The sequence below is a fragment of the Ranitomeya imitator genome, chromosome 4 (assembly GCF_032444005.1).
Source record: "Ranitomeya imitator isolate aRanImi1 chromosome 4, aRanImi1.pri, whole genome shotgun sequence".
In the NCBI taxonomy this organism is placed as follows: domain Eukaryota; kingdom Metazoa; phylum Chordata; class Amphibia; order Anura; family Dendrobatidae; genus Ranitomeya; species Ranitomeya imitator.
This window is the reverse complement of record NC_091285.1, coordinates 582,952,346-582,966,112: the sequence shown is the minus strand read 5'-3', so window position 1 is coordinate 582,966,112 and position 13,767 is coordinate 582,952,346. Positions and strand designations below refer to the sequence as shown.

Here is a 13,767-nt window from a genome sequence, read left to right as displayed (position 1 = left end):
CCATCACAGTAATGTAGCTGTCGGTTTCCATAAGAAAACTCGTTCATTTTTTATCTCTGTAGCAAATTTCAAAAGTCTCTATTTTTTTTATCTCTGCTTATATAAATAAACTGAAGGGGCGCTATTCCTCTTCTGTGTGTTATTAACAATATTTGCATATAGTTTGCATCGAATCCAGGGATCAGCAACTTGTGGAACCCCACCTATTGTCAAACTACAACTACCAGCATGCCCTGACTGCCACAGGCCAATGGTAAGGGACATTGCTGGATGTATGTGTAGTCATCTGACCGCTGAAATCAATCACTGGCCACAACAGTAAAGGTGCTTTCACACAGCATGTTTGCCCACATTCGTTGGCCCCATCGGGGCTTACATCCGGACCTCTTTAAAACTGGATTCAGACATATGCACCAACGGGGCAATAGACTATAATGGTGCCGACAGAGTGAACATGTGCTCGGATGTGCATCATGTTCAGCGGTGTACGCCTACTGGAGGCGGACACTCGGAAGCAGTCTACTACTACTAAAATGCTATTTACCTGCAGATGAAGGGATAAACTGCAGGTAAATAGTATTATATTGATGCCCGGCTGCCTTACTGAAAGTGCAGCTACTGGGAGAAAATGAATTTAATTCCTCCCAGAAGCCGCCGGCTCTCAATCATAGTGGCCGGCAGATACCGCTCAAGCACTGCTCACTATCTTTTGATTGACAGTCCACTCTGCAACATATCTGGGCAGAAAAAGCTGTCAAACTGCCAGGGCGTGCTTATATCCACCTCTCACAACACGGGCAGAAAGACAAAAAAGGAGATTTTTGTGTACTCACCGTAAAATCTCTTTCTCTTAGCCTCTAATTGGGGGACACAGGACCATGGGTGTTATGCTGCTGTCCACTAGGAGGTGACACTATGCATAATCTGAAAAAGATTAACCATGGCTCCTCCTCTGCAGTATATACCCCTGGACGACGTTAGCCTTCTCCAGCTTTATGCAAAAACATTAGGAGGAACGTAATATGAATAACATAACCATGCCTATAAGAAGGCCACTATGTACGAGCTCAAAGAACAATATGAGAACTCGACAGTAACAACGGCCCATAAAGGGCAACAGGGTGGGAGCTGTGTCCCCCAATTAGAGGTTAAGAGAAAGATTTTATGGTGCATACACAAAAATCTCATTTACTCTGTCGCCTCATTGGGGGACACAGGACCATGGGACGTCCCAAAGCAGTCCCTGGGTGGGAAGCAATGGACGAATATTGTGCAGACAGGCCCCTAAACTTGGGGCACCGCCGCCTGCAGAACCCGTCTACCCAGGCTCGCGTCTGCTGAGGACTGGGCATGAACTCTGTAGTATTTAGTAAACTTGTGTAGGCTAGTCCAAGTGGCAGCCTTACACACTTGTTGTGCCGAAGCCTGGTGCCGAATGGCCCAGGAGGCCCCTACCGCCCGTGTAGAGTGTGCCGTAATACCGGAAGAGGAGAATTTTTAAGACGGTAGGCCTCTTGTATGGTGGATTTGATCCACCTGGCAAGGGAAGCTTTGGAAGCCGGCAGACCCTGGCGGTTGCCTTCCAGAAGAAGGAAAAGAGAATCAGACTTCCGGAAGGTCGCAGTCCTAGACACATATATACGCAATGCCCTAATGAGGTCAAGCGTATGCAGAGCCTTCTCCACTCTATGAACCGGAACCGGACAAAGGGATGGCAGTGAATATCGTAGTTACTTACCGATAACGGTATTTCTCTGAACCCATGACGGCACTAACGAGAGAGAGGGATCCGCCCTCAGGGACAGGAAACCCACAGGTTAAAAAGGCGGGACCTCTCCTCCACCTCAGTTGGTTTACAGAGCCTTGCAGGGAATTTCTGCTGTAACTTAACTGGTTATTTTTACACAACAAATCATAACTATATAACTTATATAAGCTCATATATATATATATATACACATTTTTTTTTATTTTTTTTTTAATGCACACCTCGTGACAATTTATAAGTAGTGTGGACACCCATACGTGAAGGGAGGGAATATACAGGTGCCGTCATGGGTTCAGAGAAATACCGTTATCGGTAAGTAACTACGATATTCTCTTACCCCATGACGGCACTAACGAAAGAATTTCAAAGAATGAAAATTTTAGGGTGGGACTACTGCCTCAAGAACTCTCCTACCAAAAGTTAAGTCTGAGGGAGAAGATAGATTAAGCTGATAGTGCTTGAAGAATGTAGAGGGGGAAGACCAAGTGGCTGCTCTACATATTTGATCTATTGATGCTCCACCACGTTCAGCCCAAGAGGTTGCCACCGACCTGGTTGAATGAGCCTTAATTGTGTCCGGAGCTTGTTCTCCGGAAGAGGTATATGACATCTTGATGGCATCTCTTACCCACCTCGCCAACGTGGCTTTCGATGCCTTGTGACCCTTATTTGGTCCCTGAAAGCAAACAGAGCCCTCCCTTTCCTACACTCCCTTGTGGCTGATAGATAGTGTGTTAGACATCGCTTTACATCTAGAGTGTGTAGAGCCTCCTCTTTTTTGTTTTTTGGATTGGGGCAAAAAGATGGTAACGCTATCTCTTGAGATCTGTGGAATTTTGACGCCACTTTGGGAAGGTAAGAAGGGTCAGTTTTGAGGATTACTCTGTCATCTAATATTTGTGTTAGAGGTGGGTAGGCTGATAAGGCCTGCAGATCACTAATCCTGCGAGCTGAGGTTAGGGCCACCAATAAACAGGTTTTCCAAGATATTATTTTCAGTGGAGCCTGAGATAAAGGTTCGAACGGTGCCTTAGTTAGTGCTGAAAGGACTAAGTTCAGATCCCAGGGAGGAGCGGTGAGATGTATAACTGGTCTGGACCTAGTAGATGCTCTAATAAATCTTTTTACCCAGTGATTCCCCGCCAAATCCTGGTTGTAAAGGGCACCCAATGCTGCAATCTGAACTTTCAGAGTGTTTGTTGCTAGGCCTTTCTCTAATCCTTTTTGAAGAAATTCTAAAATTTCCTGAATTGGCATCTGATTTGATAGGATAACCCCTGACGTGGAGAGGAACTTTTTCCAGACTTTGCCATAGGCTCTGGTAGTTATAGGTTTTCTACTGGCCAGCAGGGTAGAAATTAAATTTGAAGAAAATCCCTTTTTTGTTAACAGTTCCCTTTCAAAAGCCAGGCCGTCATGTGCAAACTTTTTATTTGTGGGTGATTCACTGGCCCTTGATGCAGAAGGTCTGGGATATCTGGGAGTACCCATGGATCCGCTATGGACATTAGGCGTAGCCATGGGAACCATACTCTTTTCGGCCAGAACGGAGCTATCAATATCACTTTGGCTCTGTCTTCCCTGATTTTCTTCAAGACTAAGGGAATTAGAGCTATCGGAGGAAACACATAAGCTAGATGGAATTTCCATGGAATTAACAACGCGTCTATAGCCACTGGACTCCCCCGAGGATCTATCGAGCAGAAGGCCTCCGTTTTTCGATTTTGATTGTTTGCAAATAGATCTATATCCGGGGCCCCCCAAAGATCCACTATGCGTTTGAATATTTTTGTATTTAACTCCCATTCCCCCTGTTTTAATTGGGTCCTGCTTAGAAAATCTGCAGTTTGATTTTCTGACCCTTTTATGTGAAGGGCTGTCAGGGAGGACAAGTTGGCTTCTGCTTGCGACATGATGAAATTTGTCACTTTCATTAGGGATTGAGACCTCGTCCCTCCCTGATGATTTAAATATGCTACTACCACCCTGTTGTCCGTCAGTACTCTCACGTGGTGGGAACGGAGGGATGTTAAAAAATGATTGATGGCATACTGAACTGCTAAAAGCTCTTTCATGTTCGAAGTAAGGTCTTTTTCTTCCCCTGACCAAGGACCTTGGGCAATTTGCCTGTTTAGGTGGGCCCCCCACCCCCAAGGACTTGCGTCTGTGGTCAGGATTATCGAGACCGGCCATACCCATGGAACCCCTCTCCTGAGGTTGGATGGATTTGTCCACCAGCTTAAGGAAGTTTTTGTCCGAGAGGATATTTTTAATTGCGTCTCTAAATTTCCTCCTGCGTGGGATACTGCTTCTAGTATTTCCCACTGGAGATCTCTCGAGTGGCTCTGAGCCCACTGGACCGCTGGGATACAAGATGTCATTGATCCCAGTATGGACATGGCTTTCCTTAGAGTGATCAGAGGAGAAACACTTAACTGATTCACTAGATGTATCATATTGGATACTTTCTCTTCTGGTAGACGACACTCTTGCTTTGTCGAGTCTATTACTATCCCTAAGTACAGCTGCACTTGAGACGGGATAAGCCTGGACTTTTCCAGGTTCAGAAACCATCCTAGATTTGATAGGGCTACCATCACTCTGTCTAGTTGCTGGCTGCAATGAAGAGAGGAACTGCCCATCACTAGTAGGTCGTCCAGATAAGGCACAATCAATATGTTTTGTTCCCTTATATGGGCCATTACTTCCGCCATTAATTTTGTAAATACCCTTGGGGCAATGGCTAGACCAAACGGAAGAGCTCTGTATTGGTAATGTTTTAATCTCCCTTGTATCATCACTGCCACTCTGAGGTACTTTCGGAACTCCGGATGTATTGGCACGTGATAATACGCGTCTTTTAGGTCTATTACAGTCATGAAACAAGACGGGATAAGGGATCTGACACATGATTTTATTGTTTCCATTTTGAATTTCTCTATCACCAGGTATTTGTTTAGTTGTTTCAAATTTATTATCACCCTGAAAGTCCCGTCCGGCTTCGTTCGAAGAAAAAGTGGAGAATAAAATCCCCTCGTCTCTTCCTGTTGTGGAACTTCCTGTAAGACTTTCTTTTCCAGAAGACTGAGAACTTCCCTCTGGATACTCAGTTGCTCGATCTCCGACTTTCTTTGTGGTGTAACCACAAACTGACTGTGTGGCATTGTGTGAAAGGCTGGTTTTAGGCCCGTCTTTATGATGTTTAAAGTCCAGGCACTTCCAGAAATTTTTTCCCAGGTTTGAAGAAAGTGAGTCAGTCTCCCTCCTACCTGGGGCGCACCCTCATTGTGGCTGTTTTTTATTCTCCGGTTTGTTAAACATAAACCCTCCTTTTTTGAATTTTCTGTCTTCCCACCCCTCCTTTTGGTTTTTTGGGGGGGCGTCTTTGTGTGAACCTTCTCCCTCGAAAGGGCCGCCTGTAAGACTGATTTGGGAATCCTGGAAAGGCTTTCTTTTTATCCACCGCTTTTTCGAGGACATCGTCTAGGGTGGGACCGAACAAATATTCCCCTTCACACGGTATGGAACACAGCTTGGCTTTAGTTTGCAGATCCCCCGGCCAGCACTTCAGCCATAATGCTCTCCTAGCCGCATTTGAGAAAGAAGCTGATCTTGCCGTCAGCCTAACTGAGTCTATTGAGGCATCTGCTAGGTACGCAGCGGCACCTCTCATTGCTGACACTGAGTCCAGTATAGACTCTCTCGGGGTTTTATTTTTTAATTGAGTCTCTAAATGATCCAGCCAGACCATCAGAGCTCTCGCTGTACAAGTAGCAGCTATACCGGGTTTTAGCCCCCCGCTGGCGGCCTCCCAGGACCCCTTTAGAAAGATATCGGCCTGTTTATCCATAGGATCCTTGAGGGTTCCCATGTCCTCAAAAGGCAGAGCGAATTTTTTGGAGGCTTTCGCAATGGCGACGTCTAATTTTGGCGCCTTTCCCCATGATGCGCAGGCTGGGTCGTCGAATGGGTATTTCCTTTTGGGTGTCAACAGTACTTTTTTGTCTGGTCTTTTCCACTCCTTTTTTATTAGGGTTTCTATTTTTTCGTTTAATGGGAATACTCTGTACTTCTTTTGTTCCAGGCCACTAAACATTAGATCTTGTACGGATTTTTTGGAACGAGTGTCCGCCAGGCCCATTGTCGCCCTAACCATTTTTACCAGTGCATCCGTTTCATCTATTGGGAAACAGTTGCGGCCGCTTTCTGAAGATGCGGAGGAGGATGCTGAAGCTGTAGAGCTATCTGAATCCTCACTCGTGCTATCTCCCTCACTGGAGCTATAATCTGGAGTTTTTTCTTTACGTTTTCTTTTACGGTTTTTTACGCTTTTTAGTGCGTCTGCCACCTGGGTTTTAATTAAGTCTTTTAATTCAGATGTGAAATTCGGCGTCTCCTCATTAATGGTGTTCCTAATACATGACGCACAGAGTTTTTTAACCCACGAATCTGGCAAATCTGCTGAACAAAGTGGGCATACTTTATGTTTACTTTTCCCTTGGCATTTCTTTCCCTAGGAAACAATAAACCCCTATTAGAAAATACACTTTCACGGAGGTCACTTACCCTCCTAATGTGAGGAAGATACCGGTTGTGGCTTTGAGGATGCCTCCTCCACTTGAACCACCGTCTCCCTCCTGGATCCACCAGAGCCTCTGCTGCGCTGGGATCCTGAGCTGCTGCGCTGCGTAGGTTTCCGTGACGAATGGCGCTCCTTCGGATTCTTTGTCACAGGGGCCTGTGAAATTTCTTCCACCGACTGCTCTATTCCACTCATGGTGGTAATCACTGAGCAGCGGTATGCCCCTTTTTTTCCGGTTTTATACTGACAGAGCGGCGCCAGGTAACTTCCGGTTTACCCAGAGGTACCTTGCGCCGACCCCGGAAGTGACCCCCGCGCCTGCGCAGTAAGTTGCCGGACCTCGCGCGCGCGCTCACTACTTGCCGGCTCACAGGAGGGACGGAGCTTCTGCAGCCGCCGCTGCACCCTGCGTCCTGCCGCTTGTCGGTGACCGGCGTCACCACCCCCTGTGCGCCTCATGGACCGGCGGAGGAAAACCTCCAGGTAGCCGCCGCTACCTATTACCGACCACTCCATTGAAAAGAGAAGAGGCAGGCTCGGTAACCTCTTCACTGCCTCCCCTCCGCGCATATCCACGAGGCCCGCCGACCCCGGAACGCGCCTTCAGGGAGGAATCCACCTGAGACCGTGGCAGGGCCCCCCGCTGCCTGAACTCCCCCCGATGGTCCCTGGACTCCTGAATGGTGAGCTGTGGGATCCCCGTCGGGGACAGGAAACCGAACTGAGGTGGAGGAGAGGTCCCGCCTTTTTAACCTGTGGGTTTCCTGTCCCCGAGGGCGGATCCCTCTCTCTCGTTAGTGCCGTCATGGGGTAAGAGAAATTTCCTCATTGAGGTGGAAGTGGGACACAACCTTCGGAAGGAAGGATGGGCCCGTACGGAGAACTACCTTGTCCTGGTGAAAAGCCAGGAAGGGCCGTCTGCAGGAGAGTGCTGACAGTTCAGACACCCTGTGTAGCGAGGTGATTGCCACCAGAAAGACCACCTTCTGGGATAGGAGGCGGAGTGGGACCTCCCTAAGGGGTTCAAAAGGTGGTCCCTGCAATGCTGTCAGGACCAGGTTGAGATCCCATGTTTCTAGTGGACGTCTGTAGGGGGGAACCAATCGGGAAACCCCCTGAAAAAAGTTCTTACTTGCAGCTTGTTTGCAATGCGTCTCTGAAAAAGCAATGAGAGAGCTGACACCTGGCTCTTAAGCGAGCGCAGGGACAGCCTGGCCTCCAGACCAGATTGGAGAAAACCAAGTACTTTGGGGAGGGAATAAGGGAGTGGGGTCTGGCCACGAAGTTTGCACCAGGTAAAGAAAGCTTTCCAGGTATGGTACTAAATCTTGGCAGAGGCTGGCTTGCGTGCCCTAATCACGGTTCCAATGACGTCCGTCGAGAGCCCTGCCTGGGTTAGAACCCAGGTCTCAAGGGCCATGCCATCAAATTGAGAGCCCCTGAGTGAACGGGCCTTGTGATAAAAGATCGGGGCAGTCGGGGAGATGCCAGGGAGCATCTGCTGTAAGTTGTACGATGTCGGCGTACCATGTACGTCTGGGCCAGTCGGTGCGATTAGGATGGTTGGAACCCCCTCTTGCTTGATCTTCCTCACGACTCTGGATATCAGGGGGAGAGGTGGAAAAATGTACAGAAGCTGGAACTGGGTCCAGTCCTGAACCAGGGCATGTGCTCCGAGCGACCGCGGATCGTGTGTTCTGGCCATGAAGTTGGAGACCTTGGCACTGAAGTGGGATGCCATTAGGTCCACGTCCGGAGTCCCCCAGCGATGGCAGATCTGGCGAAAAATTTCGGGATGGAGAGACCACTCTCCCGAGTCCATTCCTTGTCGGCTGAGGAAGTCGGCTTCCCAGTTATCCACACCCGGAATGTGAACCGCAGAGAGCACCGACCCTGTGTCTTCCGCCCAGTGGAGGATGTGTCACTTCTCGCATCGCCTGGGTACTGCGGGTCCCTCCTTGGTGGTTCACATATGCCACAGCCGTGGCATTGTCTGACAGTACTCTGATGTGAGAGGCTGCCAGTAAGTGATGGAAGGCTCTCAACGCCAGGAGGATGGCACGAAATTCCAGGATGTTGATGGGCATGGTCACTTCCACTGGTTACCACTTGCCCTGTGGTGTAGGTGCACCGCACCCCAACCCGTCAGGCTCACGTCGGTGGTCAGGACCTTCAATTGACCTGTGAGAAAGGATTTCCCCGTTGCTAGCGAGGTTGGCTTGAGCCACCAGTGCAGGGACCTCCTGGTTGACGACGTTAGCTGGAACTCCCTGACGAGAGAAAAAGGATTCCTGTCCTAGAACTTGAGAATGGCTAGTTGGAGAGGCGTGAGGTCAAACTGGGCAAATGGGACCGCTTCTATTGCTGCCGCCATCCTGCCGATGACTCTCATGGCAAACCGGAGAGATCGGGGGAGGGGGCGAGGGGGGGGTTTGCGGAGGAGGGTGCAAACTCCTATGATGAGGAGATTGTCCAGGTATGGAACGATTACTATGCCTCTGGAGTGCAGGACGTCCATGGTGGCTGCCATGACCTTGGTAAACACTCTGGGAGCCGTGGCGAGTCCGTACGGGAGAGCCACGAACTGGTAGTCATCCTAGTCGATTGCGAACCTGAGAGATCTCTGATGGGCGGGTGCAATCGGTATATGCAGGTATGCGTCTTGTTTGTCTATGGAGGCGAGATTTTCTCCCTTCTCCATGGACGCAATGATGGTCCAAATGGATTCCATGCGGAAGTGATGAACCCGTACATATATTTGTTGAGATGTTTTAGGTCCAGTGTGGGCTTCCTTTCTTGGGGACTACGACTAAATTGGAGTAGAACCCTCGGAAGCGCTCGGCTGCGGGAATCGGTACTATGACTCCTGCTTGAAGAAGCGAGGAAACCGCTTGGTGGAAGGCACAAGCCTTGGCTGGCGGTTTTGGGGGAACAGAGAGGAAGAATCGGTTCGGTGGGTTGGAAGTGAACTCTACCTTGTATCCGGAAGACACTAGTTCCCTGACCCACCTGTCTTCTGTACTAGGCAGCCAGACTTGATGAAAGAGCAAAAGTCGGCCGCCTAAGGGTGGGATGTCTTCCGGTGTCCGTGAGTCATGATGAGGAGAAAGTCTGAGGTTTTCTTCCTTTGGGCCTTGACTGGCCTGCTTTTGACTGCCAGGTCTTGTCCGACCTTTGCGTCGACCATGAGTTGTCCCTGCGTGGGGAACGGTTACGATTTTGTGCTGGACGCGAGACGGACCAGCCCGAAGAATTCCGAAAGGATCGGAATCGAGTTTGGTTACGCTTCTTGTAAGTGTGTTTAGGTTTCAGTTAAGGGAGAGAGGTACTCTTACACCCAGTGGCATTGGATATCATTGTGTCCAACTTTTCACCGAAAAGTCGCCCACTGAGGTAGGGGAGGTGCGTTAGGGACTTCTATGAGGCTGCGTCTGCTTTCCATTCCCGCAGCCAGAGGATACGCCGAATCGTGATGGCGTTTGATGCTATCCCCGCTACACCCCTTGCTGAATCCAGAGCTGCATGAAGCATGCAATCTGCTACGACTGCTATTTGAACCGCTTGGTCCGACAGCTAAGGAGCGGATGCTTGGAGGCCAGCTTGTAAATTTTTGGCCCAAGCCAGGATGGCCTTGGCAGCCCAAACTGAAGCGAACGCGGGAGCCAGGGATGCCCCTGCAGCCTCGAAAATTGAACGAGCCATGCGTTTCGTTGCCGGTCTGCTGCGTCCCTGAGGGGTGAGCTATCTGGCAGTGAAAGGAGGGTCTGTGCTGCTAGTCTAGAGACTGGGGGGGTCCACTTCAGGTGGATCTGTCCATTCTTTGGTGTCCTTCTGCAGGAAGGGGTACCTCGCCTTCAAATATTTGCAATTAGCGAACTTCTTCTCAGGCTGTGAGAGCTGCTTTTTAAGGATCGCCTTAAACTCTGGGTGGTTAGAGAATACCTTAGGCGGTTTCAGAACTCCTTCAAAAGGAAATCTTCTGGGGCCTCTGGGGGCGGATCAGAAATGTCCAGCACCCGATGGATGGAATAGATTACGTCCTCAACTAGCGCTGTATTGCTAAGGGGAATTGGGATCAGGGGCCCCTCCGTTTCCTTGTCTGAGTCACAGATGCCTTCCGAATCCTGTGTATCGCTGAGGCGTCCCCTGGTGGGTGGATGAACTGGGGCGGAGGTCTTCTCTGGTGCGGGTATCTGCATTGTCTGTCCCTGGTAGGGGACGGTCTGGGTGACCTGGAACTACGGTGTCTCTCCCTAGAGGGGGATGACCGTGTGCTATGGGATGACGCAGATGAACGTGACCTGTGGGTCCGCTTAAGTCCTGACCTAGACATGGATGTGCCCGGGACGTCATGTCCCCGAGTTGAGCTCTCCCTTTGCTGGGTAATGTTCATAGCCGAGGCATGACCCTGCAGAGGCTGAAGCAATGTAGACATTAGGTTATCTATGGACTGCATCATAGATTGCGACATATGAGTAGCCCACTCCGGCGTGGCATCAGACACCGAAGCATTGGTAGGGGCTTCTTGGGGCTCTGACAGTAGTCTGGATACAGTCCCGGCAGTGCGGGTACGTGCTGCCACTGGGGAGAGTGGTCCTACAGGCTGCGCAGAATGCATAAAAGCAGTCCTACCTGGTTTTCTTGGACCTTGAGCCCAGCATAGTGTGCGAGAGGGGAGGCTATGAAGAAGGCCCTACAGGGGTGGCTATGCAGAGGAACCTATAGGGGTCTTATAGGAATATAGAATCACAACCGAGTAAGAACCCCAGCTGTGATCTTACCCCACCAGTTTGCCCCTAGGTCCAGCGCCGAAGATCCACAGTCCTGTGCCCCCCGGAGACTGGCTGGCCTGGACGCCGGGAGATGCAGGGTTAATCATGTCCTGCAGCAGAAATGGCCGCCGAGGAGAAGAGGAAGAAGGAGAAAGGGGGCGGAGAGCGGAGAAAAATGCGGCAGGGCTGTGTAAAAACGCGCCCTTTCAGTCTCGATCCGCACCCTCAATGACACTGTAAAGTGTTATATTTGTCATCCGGGGGGCAGGCCAGGGGGGCAGAAACAAGGCGGCGGCCTCGGCTAGGCCGAAGCCGTGGCCTAAAGTAGATGCCTGATGCCCAATAGGGCTCCAGGCCGGCGCGGAAGTCCGGGAGGGGATCGGATCTGAACCGGACCCCCCGGATTTGAAAAGCAGGATAGCGGTGGGGCTATAAGTGGTAGGGGGGGTGGGCTGAATGGTCCCCCCACCTGCTGCTGCCACAGAGACAGGGCGCAGGGAGCCCTGTGTCTCAGATGTGCCATGCCTGCTTGCACTCCCACCGGCCTCGACAGGAGCCCGCAGCTGGGCTGGGGTCCCTGGATGCAGGCGCAGTGTGCTGGCCCATGCTCCTGGGAGCTGCAGAGTGCTGCCTGTACAGGCCCTACCTGAGGCGTCTCAACCTAATGCCCCCAGAGGGGGATTAGGGAGGGTGCTGCTGTCACCTTCAGGGGGCTTTATCCTCGCCTCGACCTCAACCCATAAACCAAAAGGAATTGGGGCAGGAGGGGGGGTCTCGACTTCAAACCAGCACCCGAGGGACTGGGGAAGGAGCGACATGGGGAATAGCCATCTCGACTTCAACCGGGCACCCTATAACAGTGGCCAAGGAAGGAGCCATGCCGGTAGTCTCGCAGGAGACCCACTTTTCTTCATCTGTAATCCCGTCGTGGAAAAAAACGGAGTACGAAATTTTAGGTGTGCCTCATATGCGACACTAAGCAAAAACTGGAGAAGGCCAACGCCATCCAGGGGTGTATACTGCAGAGGAGGAGCTATGGTTAATCTTTTTCAGATTATGCATAGTGTCGCCTCCTAGTGGACAGCAACATAACACCCATGGTCCTGTGTCCCCCAATGAGGCAACAGAGTAAAGACCCCTGTGCAAGAACAGTATAAGGGTCCTTTACAGTCATATAGTTCTGTCTATGACAGAAGTTGCTTGGTGCTTAGGAGGTGGAAGTGGCCTCCCTACTTCTTGGGCTCCTGTGTGACTACATCGGATGCACCATTGATATGTCCGCCTGGCTCATATCATAGTGGGCAGTGATGTGAGCAATAACTAACTACTCCGTGTACATCCGTATGAATGAAAACTGGCAGCTAGTGCGAGGCAATAAGATTATTTTCTCCTGGTAGCTGCACTTACAGTAAGGACAAGCTCCCGTTATGATGCTTTTTGATGCTGCGTATTTTCATTGCACAAGAAAGCAGCGTCTTACAGTTCCAGCAAAGTGAAATGGATTTATGGAAATCTCCTGCCCACTGTGATTTTATTTTATGCAGAGTAAACCGACCTGTGGTGCGTGTTTAGAATCCGCAACGTCAATTTTTCTTTGAGTATGCCGAGTTTTATGTGCGGATATTCCCCATAGAATTGCATTAGATGAAGAAAATCAGCAAGTATAACACCTATTTAATTTGAACCTGACGACATCAATAAAATTAAATACAAGGAAGTATCAAAAATAAAGCAATTTTATGTAGATCAAACATAAGATACCAAAAAGAGACAAATAGGACAGTGTCAAAAACATGCTTAAATTGCAATAAATAATCAAACACGCAATGAAAAAATGCAAGTTACCTAATTTACATCACGCAATGTTCCCACATTGAGTTTTTGACGCTGCACATTTTAACAAAAATGTTAGTAATCTTACTTAATGGGTGCAGAAAAAAACTCAGCAAATACTCATCATGGGACTGCAGCCTAAGGAGCATTGGAGCACTATTTACCTGCAGACTAACATTGTATCACCAGGTAAATATCCTTCTCTGAAGAAGTGACAGGTCCTTCAACATTCATCCATTATAATAGAAATAGAAATAAATCACCAACATAGGTGCAGATAAATTGGTAATTCATTATAGGGGGAGGGTGGGGGATCTATTTTCGGATGCCCATTATTAGCTGTAAGCATAACGCCCAAGCCCATAACCCCTACAGGGGAGTGGGCAACACCTCATATAACAGTTATATCATATCAGGAGCACAGATATTAAGCTGTGATCCAAGAAGTGCCACTGAAATACATTTTTTTATATAAAACCAAATCCTTTTATTTAACACTTAAAATACAAAACACATATATATATAAACATAAACAAGATGCCTCAAAAAACAACCCATATTGCGGTCAGCAAACATCAGGATACTAGAGCCTGGTAAATACATTATAAGTGTGGAAATTTATCATGTAATCAGTCTGTAAACCTCTGAAAGACTATAAATATCGTAAAGCCGTCAATAGATAGAGGCCGAATGGGCCAAAACCACACTGTATATCGCACTACTGGAGGCTAGAGCAATAATAACCGCTTCTATGTGCAACACCTCTGATCTATGCCATACGGCTATAAAGTAATAAGCGGTATGTCCCGTCC

General features: G+C 49.2%; 1 protein-coding gene across 2 annotated transcripts in view; it reads right to left on the bottom strand.

Annotated features, from left to right (window-relative positions):
• Positions 1-13,767, bottom strand: part of SPG11 (SPG11 vesicle trafficking associated, spatacsin) — a 116,715-nt gene that overhangs the window by 100,662 nt on the left and 2,286 nt on the right. The gene's annotated exons all lie outside the window — the stretch shown is intronic.